Genomic DNA, 17,719 nt, shown 5'->3' on the forward strand with positions numbered 1-17,719 from the left:
CAACAGTGAAAACAACACACTATTCTTTTATTCTCCAGCTGTGGAGGCAATGAGCTGCCCAAGCATGAAGGCCATTAGTAAGACCTCCACGTATAAGGATGTAGCCAGGAGGTGTGCTTCAGGCTCCTGCACAAGCGACTGTATCTATGGACCCGTTCACTGGTATAGAGACATTAGCATCATTCAACCAAGGCTCCGACAGTATTATTACACATCAAAAGGCTGTCTAAATTGATGGGTGGGTCAGTAAGCTGACAAATGGCCCAATTTACATGGGCTGTCGCACAGAGTTTCTTCTATAGAGACTCGAGAGATCTCATTTTCCCATCCCAGGGCTGGGTTAGACTGAAACAAGAAACAAGATTAGGTGGGGTTAGTATTGTCACTTTATAAAATGGGCCCTCGGAACAATGAAAACACACAGTGGCATTTGGGATTTTATTGAAATTACTTATAGGGTGAACAAGGGCTCATTACTGTCTTGGGCAGACTGAGGTTTCTGATGACAGATCCAAAAATTGCAACAGACTAGGAGATGCAAATAAGGGCATTAGCTTGCAGAGAGAGAGTGAGCAGACGTTGGAAGATATACGTGCCTGGTCCAGACATCTTGGGAAAACCTTCTGTCAGGTGCTGTCTGCCTCAATTCCTGGAAATCTGTAGTTTCAGGTCACCAGTTGATGTGTAGGAACAGTTGGATTGGGGTATTTTTTTTTTAGGTGTGATCCGTGAATCCAAGAGTTCACTCCCTGGAGTTTGGCAGCACAACGGTTAGTAAGGCTGGAAAGTGCCCTTTTGAGGATGTCTTTTCCAGTAAACAAAATACCCAGTTTGCAGAGTGTCTGGGGGTCTTTGTGTCCCAGGTACGTGCTGTGAAGAGATTGTTCTACTAAAGAATGGTTCATTTCAATAGAAGCAATTAGGCTTCTACAAAACTGAAGTAGATTCCCCTTTTATCAGCTGTGGATCTAAGGATGCAGGAGCCAGGTGCATTGAGCATCCTCTTATAAGGAGAACAGACTCCTCTGAGCCTATGTAAATAATACCTTGTTATGAAAAAGCAAGATTATTTAATAAGAGTTTCAGAACCTTTGAGCCATCAAGTAGGAAGAAAGAGGAGAAATGCTTCTACCTTTGTTACAAAGATACACTTTACCAAATTGTTGATGCCTTAAGAGAAAAGATTTCTTTCAACCTGGAAAAACATTAAAGAACCAGCCTTATTTTAAACACAGAGCCATAAAAATTGTAATCATCCTCTTCAGTTCGTTCAGTCCCATATTATTCTTGTTCTGTACGAACCCAGTTTTTCCATTAGTTCTTTTGACCTTGCCTGATGACGGAGAGTGATAGTGACAACTCCACGAAATATGCAGGGGTTTTGTTAAGGTCCATGTGATTTGCCCAGTGAACTGGGTGCCTCAATCACAAGAGATTGTGGAAGGTGTATCCCACGTGGGAAACATTTTCTAACAGTTTCTTGGCCACCGTGAGGTCATCAGCTGTGTGGTAAGGGAACGCTTCCACCCCTTCAAAACACACGCACACAATAACAAGAACATATTGATAACCTGATAACCCACGCCAGGTGGCCGCTGAATGAAGTCCAGCTGCAAGTATTCACGAGTCTGGGGCCTCTGAAAAAAAGAATAATTTTTCCAGGATTACAGACCTGGCAGATGAGACATCATTGGTAGACTGCTTTTGCAGTTTTACAGCTGTCTCCCCACCAACGCTGATTCATAATTTGAGTCATCTTAAGTGCACATGGTGGAGGGGTAGGGTATAGCTCAGTGGTGGAGTGCGTGCTTAGCATGCACCAGGTCCTGGGTTCAACCCTCAGTACTTCCGTTAAAAAAAAAAAAACCTCATTTCTTCCCCTCCCGCCCCCCCCAAATTAAATGCATTATGGTGCATGAAAGAATGTAAAAAAGGGGAGGAGGATTTGCGAGGAATCCAGAAAGAACCAAGCAGTGGTCTTGGGTTTCCCATAGCCCTGACGATTCATTTAACTTACAGCCATTGTTTACCTGCTTTAAATTCTCTGATTCAGGAGCAAACTGTTGCCACATTACATGGACATCAGGATGGCAACAGTCTGGTAATGAGGAATCATTTTTTTCAAAAGCAGAATGACTTCATCCACATGTGCTGCAGTCTTTATAGATTCTGTTACTGCTGCCTTTGCGTGAGAATCAGCCAGGACCTTCCGCAGAGACTCAGGGTTAGTCCTTTTAGTGTGAGTCTTAATTCTGATGACAGTAATTTCAGAAGGTAACAGATTAGCAGTAAGAAGGTCATTTATTTGTTGCCCATTTCTGACTGGGGTCCTAGAGGACTTCATTCAACATTTTAAGATAATAATTAGAGTGACAAGTGATAACATTATACCAGAACCTGTCAGATTTCTAGGAATTTCACATAATTTCTGGAACACTTATACACCTATAGAAATACAACATAAAGAAGCTTAGTACTGTTTCTTTCTTTCTTTTTTAAAGTCAGAATCTTTTGTTGTTGTATTTTTGTTGTTTCTTTTGGTAGGAAGGAGGTGATTGGGTTTATTCATTTTTCATGGAGGTACTGGGGTTTGAACCCAGGACTTCATGCATACTAAGCATGGGCTCTACCACTTGAGCTATACCCTCCCCACCCTGGCTTAGTACTATTTATTTGACAATGCTTCTCATGTAATTTAACATACCCAATAAATCTAATTAGTTTAATGAATATTTTGGAATGCTCCAGAGGCCCTGTGGAAAAAAACCAAAGTTTCTCCCAGGTCAAAGAGACTTCATTTAGAATTTGATTTGGGGAAGTTTTGTGGAAAAAAAATATCAAAAAAGCTTTTAAAACACGTGCCTAAATAGGATCACAGGTCACTGTGAAACACTAGTTATCAATTTAACCATAGTGACAACAAAAGATTATAAACAGGCAAATTATAGATGATTATACAACTATTAGCAAAATTTTAGTTCTTTTACTATTAAGAAAATTCAGTTTTCATAAGTAATCAGGGACATGATGACAAAGAGCACAGGAAGTCATTGTGATAAAATACAAAATCTTTGCTTTCTAGGCTGATTTTTTTTTTAAGTGAAAGCAAGTTTATTTAGAGAGATACACACTCCAAAGACAATTAACTCAGAGGGTTTCTCACTGTCCTCAAATGTCATCAGAAGTTTGCTTTGGATCCCCTCCTTGCCACCAAACTGTTAAAAGAAACCACAAAATTCAACTGCGTATATTTGACGATCGAATTGGCCTTGTTAAATGATGAATGGGACAGCATCTCACCTAGCAAGCAGAGAGATGCTCCAAGGGTTTGCACAAAATAGAAGAAAGGAGAGTGGGACAAGGAAATCGTCAACAAGAGAAAAATGAAAGTTCACTGGGGGAAAGTGGGAGTTCAGGTGATGACAGCTTCTCACTGGCTGAGCTGTGGCCGTTTCCATGGGCTGGGCTTGTTGCTGGGCAGGAAGAAAATCTTCCTCTTGCTGGAATAGTAAAATACTTGCACTTCAAGTGCAAGGTACGCCTCTACGGGCTGGGATCCGTAATTGATGTCTTCCTGTTTCGGGTAATTGATGAGGAGGGCTAATGTGTGAGAGCGCCCTCTACAGGCCTTCCCGACTCCAATTTCAGCTGAGGTTTCCTCTTACTAATATTCAGAAAGGTGACCTTGGCTTTTTAGGTCAGGGGTCAGCATACTTTTTATGTAAAGGGTCGGATAGTAAATATTTCAGGCTTTGCAATTGTCCCGTGTCTGGGAAATACTCAACTCTTCGTTGGAGAGAAAGCGGCCAGTTACAAAATGTAAATGAATGATGTGGCCGTGTTCCGATAATACTTTCTGGACACTGAGATTGGAATTTAATATGATCTGTGAGTGTCATGAAATCTTTTGATTCTTTTTTCCCCAAACATTTGACAACTGTAAAAACCACTCTTAGTTCAGGAGCCATAGAAAAACAGGCAACATGGGCCATAGCTTTTGGACCTCTGTTCTAGTGTTAGAGCAGGCAGCTAGCTAGATATGGGCAGAGAAAGGGGGACACAGACCAAATGGCAGGAACTGGGCAGAAAGGAGGGGCACAGGCCAAATGCAGGAAACCACACATCATGTGAGCAGCAGGGATCCCCGGGCAGAGAAAGGAAAGCTGGAATCTTTGGGCTGATAAGGGGCCACACCTTTTGGCTTGGAGACCTACAAAGAAAGGTCAGAAAAGGCAGGAATTTCCAGTGTCCGAATGTAACCTTTTACTTATTATGCCCTCATTTCAATAAAATTAGCCTTGCAGATCAGAAGTACCCATCATGCACCCATCCCTCCTCCCTTTGGCAGAGAAAGACCGGAAAGTGTAGCGAGGTGGAGGCAGGGAGAGCAGACAAGGATAGCCTCAGGGAGGGGGTAGTATTAAGCTCTTAACTGTGTGCCTAGAGAATGCGGCATAGAAAATTGTTTTGCTGTAGACGAAGAACAGAACTATCGCGTCTTTAGTCCATGATCCCCTTACTGGAGAGACTGGTTTTAGTGGCGAGCGCCCTAGAAGTGACAGATGCTAAGAGAGTAATAGAGAGAGAAAGAGTTAGTGCCTCTCAAGCGCAAGGGAGGCGAGAGGCCTTGACTTAGCAGATCTGCAATCTCCTGGTTGCAGCTCGCCAAAGATGTCGCCGATAGGTGCAACTGGTGTTCCAGGTTTTTGTCCTGTCCCAGAAAGAATTCAGAGACAAGACTTAGAGGTTAAAAAGGTAAAGTGAGGATTTATTAAAGGATGGATAGTGCACTCTTAGGGGAGAGCGGGCAGGCTCAGGTGAGCAGCTGCCCTGAGTTTCTTTGGCAAGTTAGTTACATAGGGTGTAAAAATGAATGGGCGGAATATTCATTGGGGAGGGAAGGGTTTGGGGTCGTATTCCCTGATTATCATCCAACTCCACCTTCCCAAAGGGAGGAGGGATTTTTGTCTATTTAGTCTGGATCAGAACTGTCACGGCGTCAGTGTGGAGGCTCTGGGCTGCTTGGTGGAGGTTCCTGGTGTGCTGACTGGTGGTGACTCAGCTGAGAAAAAACTGGAACGTGTTCCAGCTTGGGACAGCCTCTTTCCCTATTTGGAGTCCTCTGACAGTTTTACTCTGGGTCTCACAAGCGAAAATTACCTTGCTGGTCATCTCAGCGGGAACCAGTTTTTAAATTTTTGAAGTATGTTTGGAAATACAAATATTGGTGAATGGAGCAGACCAAGAGATCAATACTTTGCTTCTCAATCCTGTACTTCCTGTGTCCTCATGTCCTTCTCAGTTTAGTGGCATTTGGGGTGACGAAGAGGGGGGCTCTGGTTTCTAGAAAAATACTATGCCATCAACAGACTATCCAGGGAGAGCTGAGCCACCAGAAACAGCGCTCCTGTGTGTGTGGAGCAGGAGGGGAAGTGTTTCTAGTCTTTTTGAGAGGAAGAAATTTCATTAAAAAAATATTACTGGTTGGAGGGTATAGCCCAGTGGTAGAGCATGTGCTTGGCCTCTGCAGGGTCCTGGGTTAAATGCTCAGTACCTCCATGAAAAATTAATTAATTAAACCTAATTACCTCCCCCCAAAACAATTCTAAAATTAAGATATATTAGGTGACTGTTTTGAGCAAGCCACCATGGTAGAAGCTCATCTGCATGTGATTTCATTTAATTTTCTCAACCATATGGTAAAGTAATTGGATGAAGAAACAGGCTTGGCCATTGACTCGAAGCCGCAGGTAACAGAGCAAGGATTCAAACTCAAGTCAACCTGATTTCCAAGCCCAGTCATCTTGCTACTGTTGACACTCTGCCCAGGTCATAATCATCTGGAGTCCTCGGGGTTTTAAACAGAGTCCAACAGAGTTTTAAAAAATTTCCCTGAGTCACGGATAGCTCTCCCAGGAAATATGGAAAGACATGTCTGTAGTTTGAGAGGCGCCTCTTCCAAAGGACTGTAGAGTGAAGTAGGCTTGAGAAAGAAGTGGTCTACGCACCGTCAGAGGCCAAGCCCTCCACCTGCATTTTTTCATCCCCGGCTCTTATAAACATGTGGCGCCATCCCAGGTAGCCGCCCATGAGACCAAGGCTTCCCGAGGACTCGGGGAGCAGCCAAGAAGTACATTTCCTGCTCACAAGCCCAGTGGAGAAAATTCCCAGAAGTCCATCCTCCCATGAACATTCCTTCTTAGAAAACAAGTCCACGAGTGAAGTAGTTCTGGCCAGGCAAAGGCCACACCTGGCGCAGCCAGCATTTAAACCGTGTTGCCTGAGTTCAGCAACCTTGTGGTCTTTCCCTCTTGCTGGTTAGAATGGCGCATCCTGGTTTACTGAAATCAAGGCTACTGAACGGCTGTCCCCTTACCTTTCATCGGAGCCCAGTGCCCTTTTGTGTGGCCTCTGCTTTACCCACTCTGGTTTGGACCTGGACGTGACCTTCGTCTTAGATGCCTCTGGCCCTCCCCATGTTTCAGAACTCTCTGTAACTGTAACCCCAGGGCTTGCTGGATTTCTGCCTTCTCCACAAGCCCCAGCATTCTCTGAGGTTACAGTCACCATTACTCTGCATGGGAATGGAGCTGTTTGGGTTCTGTGTTTTTTCCCAAGTCATAAAAAATAGGAAACAACTCACTGAGCAGCAACTTCCTTGAGACGGTTTTACAAAAATCTTTTCTGGGGAGAGAAGCCGGATGATCTTTTGAGAGTGACCGCCTTAACCCAGCAAACCCTTGAAGTGTTCACCATGGGCTTGTTCCAGAAGCCGTTTTTCAAGTCGAACAGCCTGCCTGGGGTTAATTTTCAGCTTGGCACAGGAGGACCAATATGATTTCATTTGTATTGCTGATGAATCTTGGACTTTAGTTGCTCCGTGACTTAGATACGTAAGGATTTTGAAATAAAGCAAGTAATGGGATTGCGCGTGGAGGAAGACAGAACTTTTCTCACTTGGCCTGGGGTATGCCTGCTCTTCGGGGCCTTGAAGTTTAAGTGCTCCGGGGATATTTTTAAACAGCAGGAGCCAGTTAATCTAAAAGTGACACTTCCATCACGACTGTAAGCTGCTAGCTGGCTGAGATTCGGGCCCTCGGCAAACAAGTAACCCGGAAAACCTCAGTCTGAACGCACAGTCGGGAGGATGTGGGGAAAGAGATGGTGGCGAGATTAAGTGGTAAGTGAGCTCACCCCTCGCTGAGGTCACTGACCAGAAAGCCAGTGTCCAAGCGAACAGGCATTTAACGCGCAGACCGAAGGCCAGCCCTAAACAGAGGCACGGATGCTGGGTTTCCAGGGAACAGCAGTGCCCGTTCTGGTTTTGGGAAGTTTATCTAAAGGGCTCTCAGTGTAACACAGATGAAGGAGAAGGAAGGGCCTTTCTTTGCATTTATAATGGTTGTGTTTCTGGGAATCCCTGTGCAAACTCTTTCTTCAGGGGATTTTTTTTTTTTGGCCCCCAAAGTTTCTGTCTTAAGAAAGAGAAATCTGTTTCTTGTAGATGTCCAATCTCTCAAACTGCTGCTCATTTGGGGGGGAAAAAAAAAGCAGACTCCAAGAGTAAAACATGTATGGTGGTCCTTTTGCCAGAAAGACACGATTTTCTTTAATTTTGAAAAAGTGTACTACACAGTAAAAGACTTGAAGCAGCACAGAGTGAAATGGAGCATCTTCCTGAACCATCCTTCTGTCTGTCCCTTCTCCTCCCAGGAGCTGCTATCCCCTTACCTTTTATATCACACAGTTTGGTGTAAAACTTCCCAGACCTTGTTTTCTCCAGACCTTTTGTTCTGTGTGTTTACTCTGCACACAGCTGTATCTCCCACACTGATCTTTATTATTATTTTAACATAAATGGGCAGGACCGAGTTGGGAGCTCCCAGGAAGCGGGTTTTCAATTTAAAAACTGAAAGGAATAGACATTGCAGGGTTTTGTTGTTTGTTTATTGAAGTATAGTTGATTTACAATGTTCTGTTAGTTTCTGGTATATAGCACAGTGATTCAGTTATACATATATATATTCTTTTTCATATTCTTTTTCATTGTAGGTTATTATAAGCTACTGAATATAGTTCTCTGTGCTATACAGTAGGGCCCTGTTGTTTCTCTCTTTTATATATAGTAGTCTGTATCTGCATATAGCAAACTCCTAATTTATCCTTCCCCGCCACTTTCCCCTTTGGTGACCATAAGTTTGTTTTCTGTGTCTGTGAGTCTCATTCTGTTTTGTAAATAAGTTCATTTGTATCATTTTTTTTTAAAGATTCCACATACAAGTGATATCATATGGTATTTGTCTTTCTCTGACTTCAGTTTGTATGATAATGTCTAGGTTCATCCATGTTGCTGAAAATGGCATTATTTCATTCTTTTTCGTAGCTGAGTAGTATTCCATTGTATCTATAGACCACAACTACTTTTTAATTTTATTTATTTATTTATTTGTTTTTTATTGAAGTATAGGCAGTTTACAATATTGTGTCAATTTCTGGTGTACAGCACAGTGCTTCAGTCATATAGGAACATACACGTATTTGTTTTCAGATTCTTTTTCACCATAAGTTACCACAAGATATTGAATATAATTCCCTGTGTATACTTGTTGTTTACAAGATGTGATTTCTTTACTGACCTGTCCAGGTTTTAAGTGGAAGGACCCAGCCAGTTCTAGGTCATGTGATCAGAGGTGCAAAGGTCCCCATTTTATGACTTTATTTGAGGAGCTCTGGGAAGGCATTTGGTGTTCATGCAAAGGAGTTGCATTTGCTCCTGCCCGGGTGTTGGGTAAACTCCCTCAGACACTTAAACCACCTTCAGATCTGAGACAGAATTTGGACTTTGACATTACATGAGATGCTTGATCTTTATGGGGAAATAAACATCTTAATCTTTTGAAATGGAGGTTTCTTCAAGGTCTTATCCTGGTCGAAAGTTCAGGATACCTTATTCTGAAACTTCCTCTGAATTTTGACCCAGGGATCCTTACTTCAGAGCAGAGCGTTATCTGTCCCTGGGGAAGGCTGGAAGTGTGGTCAGCAATTGATCAGAAAAGCTCATCTACGTGTCACAATCTATTCTAAAGAGCCCTTTGTTATAATGATAGTAGAGTTATTCCCATGGAGTAAGATGGTTCTCCGGGAAGGTAGGCTGTGTGTGTTTATTCAAGGGGTCCAGGGCTGCTGGGCAGAGCCAGGAAAGCCAGGTAGGGATTATTGAGTGGTTGCCGCATGCCAGGTGTTATTTATCCCGTTCCCAGACCAGGAAACCAAGGTTCGGAGAATGACCAATAGCCGAACCTCCACCCAGGTCAGCCCCACACCAGAAGCCCCGCTCTCTGCACCTCAGCCAGCACCCCTTGGCCACCTCGACCTGTGCTGGGGCCCCAAGAGACAAGCATACTCTTCCAGAGTTTTCTGCCACGCCTGTCGGACTCCATGAAGCTCCACCTCTTCAAATCAAATGAAAGCATGAGTGAGAGTGATATTAGAGGGCAACCTTGAACACAGCCTGCTGTCTGTTTGGAAGTAAGTGGATCTCAGGCTCCAGGACTGACTAGAGCCATCGGTTATTGGAAACGCCCGTTAGCGGGCTTCCCCCGCTCTGCTGCAAGGAAGTCTGTGCGCTCTCAGTGTCCGCACTGCCAGTGCAGTGGGGCTTTCAGAGCCCTCCTGCTGTGGAGTAACCCGCGCCAGGTGGAAAGGCACCAAGCAGTTTGGGAAGCATCGGGGCTGCCTGCGGGGAATCCGGGCCCTTTGCAGCAGGACTTGTCAGAGCCTTTCACGTGCTCACCTGCAACAGGACCCTCCAAGGTGTGACTGTGATTTGGCGGGGATGGAGACCAACTTTTGGGGCTGGTACCCGAGCAGGCACCTCTTGAGAAGCATGGATCCCTTTCATTTCATGCCTTCCTCCTTTCCTTTCAGAATCCTGGGAGGCAGGATCATGGAAGGGCTAAGATGCCAGGCTTTAGCTCCTGAGCCGGGCTCAAAGGCGGTGTGTGTGTGTGTGTGTGTGTGTGTGTGTGTGTGTGTCTACAGAACTCAGGCTCTCGAGGCTTTGGATGAATTCGAACAGGGAGAGGTTAGTGTAGCTGCAGGGAGATCTGCTAACAGACCTTAGCACTAACAGCCTTGGCTGGTGTAGGGTGTTGGAGAATGGCTGGAGAAAACACGTATGCACATGTATACACATACACACACATACTGCAGCTGGATGGTCCAGCACAGGTCTCCAATCTGCCACTTAATGATGATGTGGCCTTGAGGAGCAGACTCTCCCTCTGCCCCTCATCTCCAATTGCAAGACGGGGACACACTCTTGCTAGAATTTTTGTACCCCTTTAAACCGATAAATGCAAACTACACAGTATAATGCCTAGTATGTAGTAAGTACTCAGCAAATGTTAGCCTGTATCAGTATTGAACAGTTTCCTTGGGTTCCTAAGGAACTGCTATGTGCCTCCCACGGCATCTACACCAGATTTACCAAAGTCTTTAGTTCAAATGCCAAACGCCTGCTTGCTGGGATGGGAGTGGGGAAGACCAAACAGGGGTAGACCTGTGTTTCAGGTCCTGGCTGCCCTCACTGAGTTGACTTTCTAGTTGGGGAAACAGGTGCCCAATGACATGGTGACCTCACATGTTACTGCACATGGCAATGAGTGCTGGGAGGGCGAGTCCAGGGGGCCATGAGGGCATGGAGCCCGAGCCGGGCATTCCGGGTGTCCTGTCTCCCGTGGTCCCTTACATCACAGGCAGGGGGAGCAGGGAGCCCATCCAGGTGGTTGTCCAGTACCTCACCTTGACACTCACACCCTTGATACTCAGCAGGGCACCCTCTTAGGAGGCAGGAGGGCTGGGTGCTCAGATACACCTGAGCCAGGTGTGGGCATCCACGCCTCCAACAGGTATTTACTGACCCTTCTGTGGATGAGGCACTGCACTGGGGAGCAGAGAGTGAGACGAGCTAGTGCTTGTCCTCAGGAAGCTTATATCTCACAGGGGCAGATGAATGAGTATATCGGTGAAAATATGGCGTCTGGTCAGCAGGTAATAAATGATGTGAAGGGAACGGACACATCACAGAGAATCAGACAGACCCATAGGGGGCACCCCCTTGGCAACCTAGTGAAATCCTATTCAGCCTTCAAAGGTCCAGAGCAGATGTCTCCTTTTAGCTCTCCCCCTGTCCATCTCCATCCCTGGACGGAGTTCTCTCTGAACTGCCTTCCAGGTGTGGCATTTCCTGATTCAGGAATTCTTTTGGCTAGATCCTGATATGAAAGGCTCCCCCCCACCCTGGGTAGAACTCACCTGTCTCCCCCAAAACTTTTCCCAGGAGAAGAACCCCAAGGCTAGAGAAGTAGTTTTGTTATTTATATCTTGGTTGCATTTTAGTTCTTTAGGGGAGTGGACACAGAGATTTAAAAACAAGCCCACAGGTCTAAGAAACCAAGCCGTACCTCCTGCCAGTCACTTCTTAGGTCATGGCTGATTTAGAACGTGTCTCAGGGCTTATGGAGGGAAATTCTGCACCGAGAACGAGAGAGCTTAAGGATTAAGAGCAAGGGCTCCGAAGTGAGGCCACCTGGGTCCTAAAGGTGTGAACCTGGGGAGGGATGGAGCCTGTTTCCTCACCTGCAAAAGGAGAGGAATAAATGGTACCTATTGCAGAGGACTGCGGGGATTGAAGAACGCTAGTGACAGGAAACACTCCCCATGATTAACTAGGGATAACTTGCTCTTCTTTACGACCCTCCTCTCCTTAACATTTCCTTTCTTCCATTTTTTTCCCCCTAAATTCATTTATTGATTTTATTTTTTCGAGTCCATTCCTTTCTTCCATTTTTTAACTCCTGTGTTCGCATTAAAAATACCCTTTCTGAATAACATAAAAAGTCACACTCGGGGAGCAGGTATAATTCAGTGGTAGAATGCATGCTTAGCTTACTGGATTTAATCCCTAGTACCTCTATTAAAAAAAATTTTTTTTTAAAGTCACACACACACACACACACACACACACACACACGTCTCAGGACTGTCCCCATTGAATCAGGGAACAGATGAGAAGTTAATTCAGCCAGACCCAGGCTGCAGAAGCCCCAGAAGATTCCTCCCCTTTGGGAAAGCACCTGCCCTGCGGGGCTGAAGAGCTGAAGTGAGTCCAGGGACTGTCCCCGATGTGGGGATCTGCCTGTCCCATCCAGGCTGGCCGATCCTTAGGGAGCGCCCGAGACACCTGACCAGTGGTGGACTAGTGCCCCCTACCCAGTGTCAGTCCCTTTCTGTCTACTCATGGGGGAGAATCCTGGCAGTGGAAACCACACATACAGTCCCCTGCCACATTCTTTCCGCTTCGGCACACCACCAAAGGGGCAGGTCCGTGTTGAATGACTAAGCAGATCTCAGTTGATCCTCCCAGTAATCCTATGAGGGGGTTGAGCCTGAGGATTTTCTTTCTTTTACTAGATGAGGAAACTCATGGGGTTCAGAGAGAGGATGCAATCTGTGCAAGACGAGACTCTGGGGGTGGCAGTCTCGGAGCAGTCACTCATCCTGCCCGAGGCTGTCAGTTCGGGTCACTAAGGGCAATCGCTAAGATGAACCCTGACTGGCCCTGTGCTCAGCGCCCCATGTGGGTGACCACTTTGAACTCTCAGCGACTCTGTCTTGAAACTACAACCTTACCCTATTTTGCAGGTGAGGACACTGAGGCTCCCTTGCCCAAAGCTCACCCTGCTTGTAGGTGGCAGAGCTGAGATGAGAACCCAGATCAGTTTCCAGGGCACCCAACAAGGTGCCCGAGAATCTTACTGTGAATATATTGCCCCACACTGGCCTGGAGCTGGGGACCTTGGTGCTAGGCATGGCCGTGTTGTTAATTTCACGTGTGACCTCTGGCCTCTGCTCATCTACCAAACAAGGGCGCTGGACTTGCTGAGTGTCCCCCTCTTAGGCTGCAGGTTGGAGTCTAAGCGGCTTTTGGAGAAACACTGTGACCTGTGACAGTCTAGCCCAGCAAGCCAGAGTGCAGGTTGAAGTATCCACCCCCCCACCCCGGCTTTCACCACGCTGGCAGCCTCACGTGGCTTGCTCTATCACTTTAATGGCCTCCGAATTTGCAAAAGGATGTTGTGCCCTCCGCCGGCCAGCAGGAGGATCCTTGATCACCCACTCTTCCTCCCGATGCTTTGGCTTTCCTTTTGATCAAGGCTGCGTTGGCCAAACTCAGGTTCTGCTGAGACTTCCGCTCCCCTCCGTGCACGTGTCTGGCAGATGAACACATAGGAACAGGAGGCTAGTGTGATTCCAGGAATGTTTAAAACTCTAGAGGCTCAGGGTTGGGCCTGGGGGTGGCCGACTGCCCCGAGCAGCAAAAAGTGGCCTAAGTACAGGACTGTGGCAAGCCGGAGGGGGGGGGCCCTGTGGGCTAGAGAGCCCTGGAAAGCACAGACAGCCTCCTAAGAACCTGTGCTTGAAGTTGAGGGAGGGGGAGGGGCTGGGACCTTGGCACATGGCTTGTATTTACAGATGACAGATAAGGGCGTGCTGCACGCCTGACTTGTGGGGAAAACTCACTCATGTCCACCACCAACTGGTCCAGACTCCTCCCCCATGTCCTGATGCACGACACCAGCCGCCTGCTGAAAGGTGACACTCCATGGGCCCAGTTCCCTTAGTCACCCTGTGGGAGCCTGTCAGACCCGCAGGAGAATGGAGCTGGTGGCCGTGTCCGCAGAGATGGTAGGTGGCAGTGAGCGCTGGGGTGTTCAGCTTAGTGGGAGGAAGAATCCGAGGGAGGAACCGGATTGCTGGTTTAACACTGACATCCTGTCCCCGCTCTGACCCTCAGAAGCCTGGCCAGGCATGGATTTTTCGGTTGGGAGGTGGGGGGTAGAAAACAAACTCATGACCCCCCATCCTGTCCAGCCCTTACCTGGCCACCAGCCAGCCCTTGCTGGAAAGGAGCAGTTTCCTGCATTTGTTACAGCCGGGCCAGGATTGCTGTGGCATCAAGCAGCTGTTGCTTGAGTTGGGTCTGCAAGAAATAAAAATAGCTTTGGCCCTTGCTCGGTGGTTTTCGGGTCAGCTGGGTTGCTCCAGCGAAAGGCAACAGCCCAGCAGGGCATGTCCGCAACAGTTCTTCAGAGGGACCCCTCTAGCCTTTCCTGCCCGTGGAATCGAATCACATGCGCCGCGCTCTTTCTGGTCCGCTGTGCACGGCCAGCATAGTTAGTTACATGTGGCTCTGCCCCTCTGCCCTCCAGGTAGACTGCCAGGTTCTGGTTTTAGTTTTGTTTATTTTGTTGTTTTTGTTTTTTATTTTTATTATTTTATTTTTTATTCTCTCTGGTGCCTGGTTTTAAGATCAGATCCATGTTCTCGTTGGAACACCCTCTGCTTTACAGAATTTATTTATATCCAGTTTCAGAGGTGAGGCAGTGGGAAAAGTGTGAGTGTTGGGCCAGGGTTTGAGCAATGTCTGGGTACCCAGCTTCTCTGAGCCACAGTTTACCGAACTATAAAATGGGACTGAGAGAAAGGCAATAGGGATTGTAGCATCTGCCTTGTTGTTCTGAGGACTGGAGGCTGAAAGCACTGTACATGCTACATAGGTTATTTGAAGGGCCACTGAGAGGCAGGTAAATGGGGCAACGACTGGTATCCGCATTTTACAGATAAAGAAACGAGGCTCAGAGAGTTTCTTCGGGGTTTTTCTCAAAACAGGTCCCCAGTTGTACTTACTTGAGAAGAGGTCTGATGTGGTGGCTTTTGGGTCCCTTGACATCACTCTGCCAACAAAAGGGAAAGACTGTTAGGTTTTTCATGCAGGTAACCTCTATGGGGGGTGTTGGGGGTGTTAGATCCACTGGTCCCTGTCTGAATAACAGCAGATCTTAAAGGACTTGTGGACTGAGAGAGAGACCCAAACTGGGGAGAACTGCTGGTCTTTCCATTCGTTAGCGCTTCCAGTTTAGAGCTTGGCAACCTGTCCTATCATCCCGCAATTGCTCACCATGCATGTGTCTTGCTGTCTTGACCATCTACCCCATCCGCTCGACCCCTCTCCAGGCACCACCTGTCTGTCCTTCTAACCACAATCCCAGCAGTCATCCACTCATCCATCCAGCCAGGGTTTTTTGAGCAGGTTTTGGTTTTCCAATGGAAATCAATGTAAATAATGCATTCTTAGGGTTCCTAAATCCTGAACCCCTATAGCATATTTTTGCCCTTTTATTTTCTTAGCAGTAACTCAAGCATTTTTCTTTTTGGGGTAGGGGGAAGCTAAGTGTTTCAATGTAATGCATTTATTATTTCTTACATCTCTCAGTTTCCAGTGTGTGCATTTAAAGTGTGCCTAAACACATGAAAAGATGCTCAACATTGCCACCTATTAGAGAAATGCAAATCAAAACTATAATGAGATATCACCTCACACTAGTCAGAATAGCCATCATTAAAAAGTCTATAAACAGTAAGTGCTGGAGAGGTGAGGAGAAAAGGGAAGCCTCCTGCACCGCTGGTGGGAATGCAGTTTGGTGTAGCCACTATGGAAAACAGTATGGAGATACCTTAAAAAACTAAAAATAGAGTTACCATATGATCCAGCAATCCTACTCCCGGGCATACATCAAGAGAAAACTCTAATTTGAAAATACACATGCACCCCAGTGTTCATAGCAGCTCTATTTACAATAGCCAAGATATGGAAGCAACCAAAGTGTCCATTGACAGGTAATTGGATAAAGAAGATTTGGTACATATATACAGTGGAATTCTACTCAGCCATAAAAAGAATGAAATCATGCCATTTGTAGCACCATGGATGGACCTAGAGGTTATACTAAGTGAAATAAGTCAGACAGACAAATATCATATGATGTCACTTCTATGTGGAATCTTAAACATGATACAAATGAACTTATTTACAAAACAGAGTCACATAGACAGAAAACAAACTTACGGTTACCAAAGAGGAAACGGGGATAGGGAGGGATAAATTAGGAGTTTGGGATTAGCAGATACTAACTTCTATATATAAAGTAGATAAACAATAAGGTCCCACTGTATATAGCACAGGGAACTACATTCAATAATATTATAATAACCTACAATAAAAAAAGGAATATGAAAAATATATATATGTATAACTGAATCACTATGCTGTACACCACTAACACACCATTGTATATCAACTATACTTTAATTAAAAAAAAATTAACATGTTCTTGACATTGGCCACATTTGTATAAGATCTTCCACTGGCACTCTACTTCAGAACCCTGCCATAGAGACGTTCCCCGGCGTTCCTGAATGCAGCTTGAGAAAATGAGAGCTGAAAATCAGAATTCCAGCTCATCTGAAGCCACCGCTGGTGCTCACTGGGTGTGCATGGATTTAGCATTCATTCAATAAACACTTCTTGAGCACGTACTAGGTACCATGCCCCAGGCTGGGCACAAGGTGTCAGAACTGAATGACGGTTGGTCCATGTTTCCAAGGGTCTCGGGGTCACCCAGGGAAGACCAGTGAACAGGCCTGTGTTTTTCCTAGAAAATATTCCTGATATTTCAGCCAATTCTGTTGCCCAAACTGTGCAAGAGGCACTTGGATCACGTAGTTCTGGGAAATCTTGAGAATTTTTTTCACTTCCCTTAAGAGCACTGTGTTGAAATCTAAAACGAAAATGCTTGTTAGATACTAAATTGATACTCTTGAGTTTTGTGGCCCTGCTTTTTTAATGCCTCGACCATGTAAGTGTGGCAAAATTGGGTCAGAAGTTTCAACATGTTCAGATCATGTTTTTGTTTGTTTTTTAAATAATATTTCCCGCAAATAACAATGATCTACTCATTAATACGGCAGCGTTAGTGTGGGGAGAGTTATGGGTCAAAAATCAGATTTAGAAATAATTAGATAATTAGAAATACCTGGATTCATTTATTCAATAAAGTAATTTTTTTCCCCTATTGTTAAGTCCTCACTCTGTACCGGGCACTGTTCTAGACCCTGGAACAGAGCAGACTCTCCTTGGCCTTGCTGCACTTTCTGGTAAGCATCCCTGCATCCAGGCGTAGTAGTGCCATGAAGGAAATAAGACAAGGTCCTCTTTCCAAGAACTTGATGATGATTATGAGAGTAATACAACGGTGCTGGTGGTGATGGTAGTGGCGATGACAGAAGCATCCAATTTATCTACAAATTGGAATATAATGAAGTCTTTTTTTTTTAAGATAACAGCTTTATTGAGATTTAATTCGTATACCATACAACTCGCTCATGTGAAGCACACAATTCAGTGTGTTTTAGTATATTCACAGAGTTGTACAGCCATCACCACAATCAGTTTTGGAAAATTTTCGTCACTCCAAACAGAAACGTTGCACCCTTTAGCCTTCACCCCCATCCCACTAGCCCTAGGCAACCGCCAATCTTCCTATCTCTGTGAGTTTGCTTAATCTGGGCATATTATCCCCATGGACTCATACACTATGTGGTCTTTTGTGACTGGCTTCTTTCACTTTGCGTAATGTTTTCAAATTCCTCCATGTTGTAGCAAGTGTCAGGGGAATCCTTCCTTTTTTTGGCTGAATAATATTCCATTGCATGGACAGACCACATCTTGTTTATCCTTCCATCAGATACTGGGCATTTGGATTGTTTCCACTTTTTTTCCCCCCTTAACGGAGGCACTGGGGATTGAACTCAGGAC

At 45.5% G+C, this 17,719-nt stretch overlaps 1 protein-coding gene across 2 annotated transcripts in view; it reads left to right on the forward strand.

Annotated features, from left to right (window-relative positions):
- The window catches only part of ACACB (acetyl-CoA carboxylase beta), a 104,014-nt gene that overhangs the window by 2,949 nt on the left and 83,346 nt on the right, over window positions 1-17,719 (forward strand). The window contains exon 1 of one of the 2 annotated variants that reach the window (XM_072953643.1): window positions 13,534-13,749. The exons of the other annotated variant lie outside the window; for it this stretch is intronic. The gene's annotated coding sequence lies outside the window, so the exon portion shown is untranslated. Of the gene's footprint in view, window positions 1-13,533; window positions 13,750-17,719 lie in introns of those variants that run through there. 2 annotated transcript variants of the gene reach the window in all.

Source organism: Vicugna pacos, chromosome 32, assembly GCF_048564905.1.
Source record: "Vicugna pacos chromosome 32, VicPac4, whole genome shotgun sequence".
In the NCBI taxonomy this organism is placed as follows: domain Eukaryota; kingdom Metazoa; phylum Chordata; class Mammalia; order Artiodactyla; family Camelidae; genus Vicugna; species Vicugna pacos.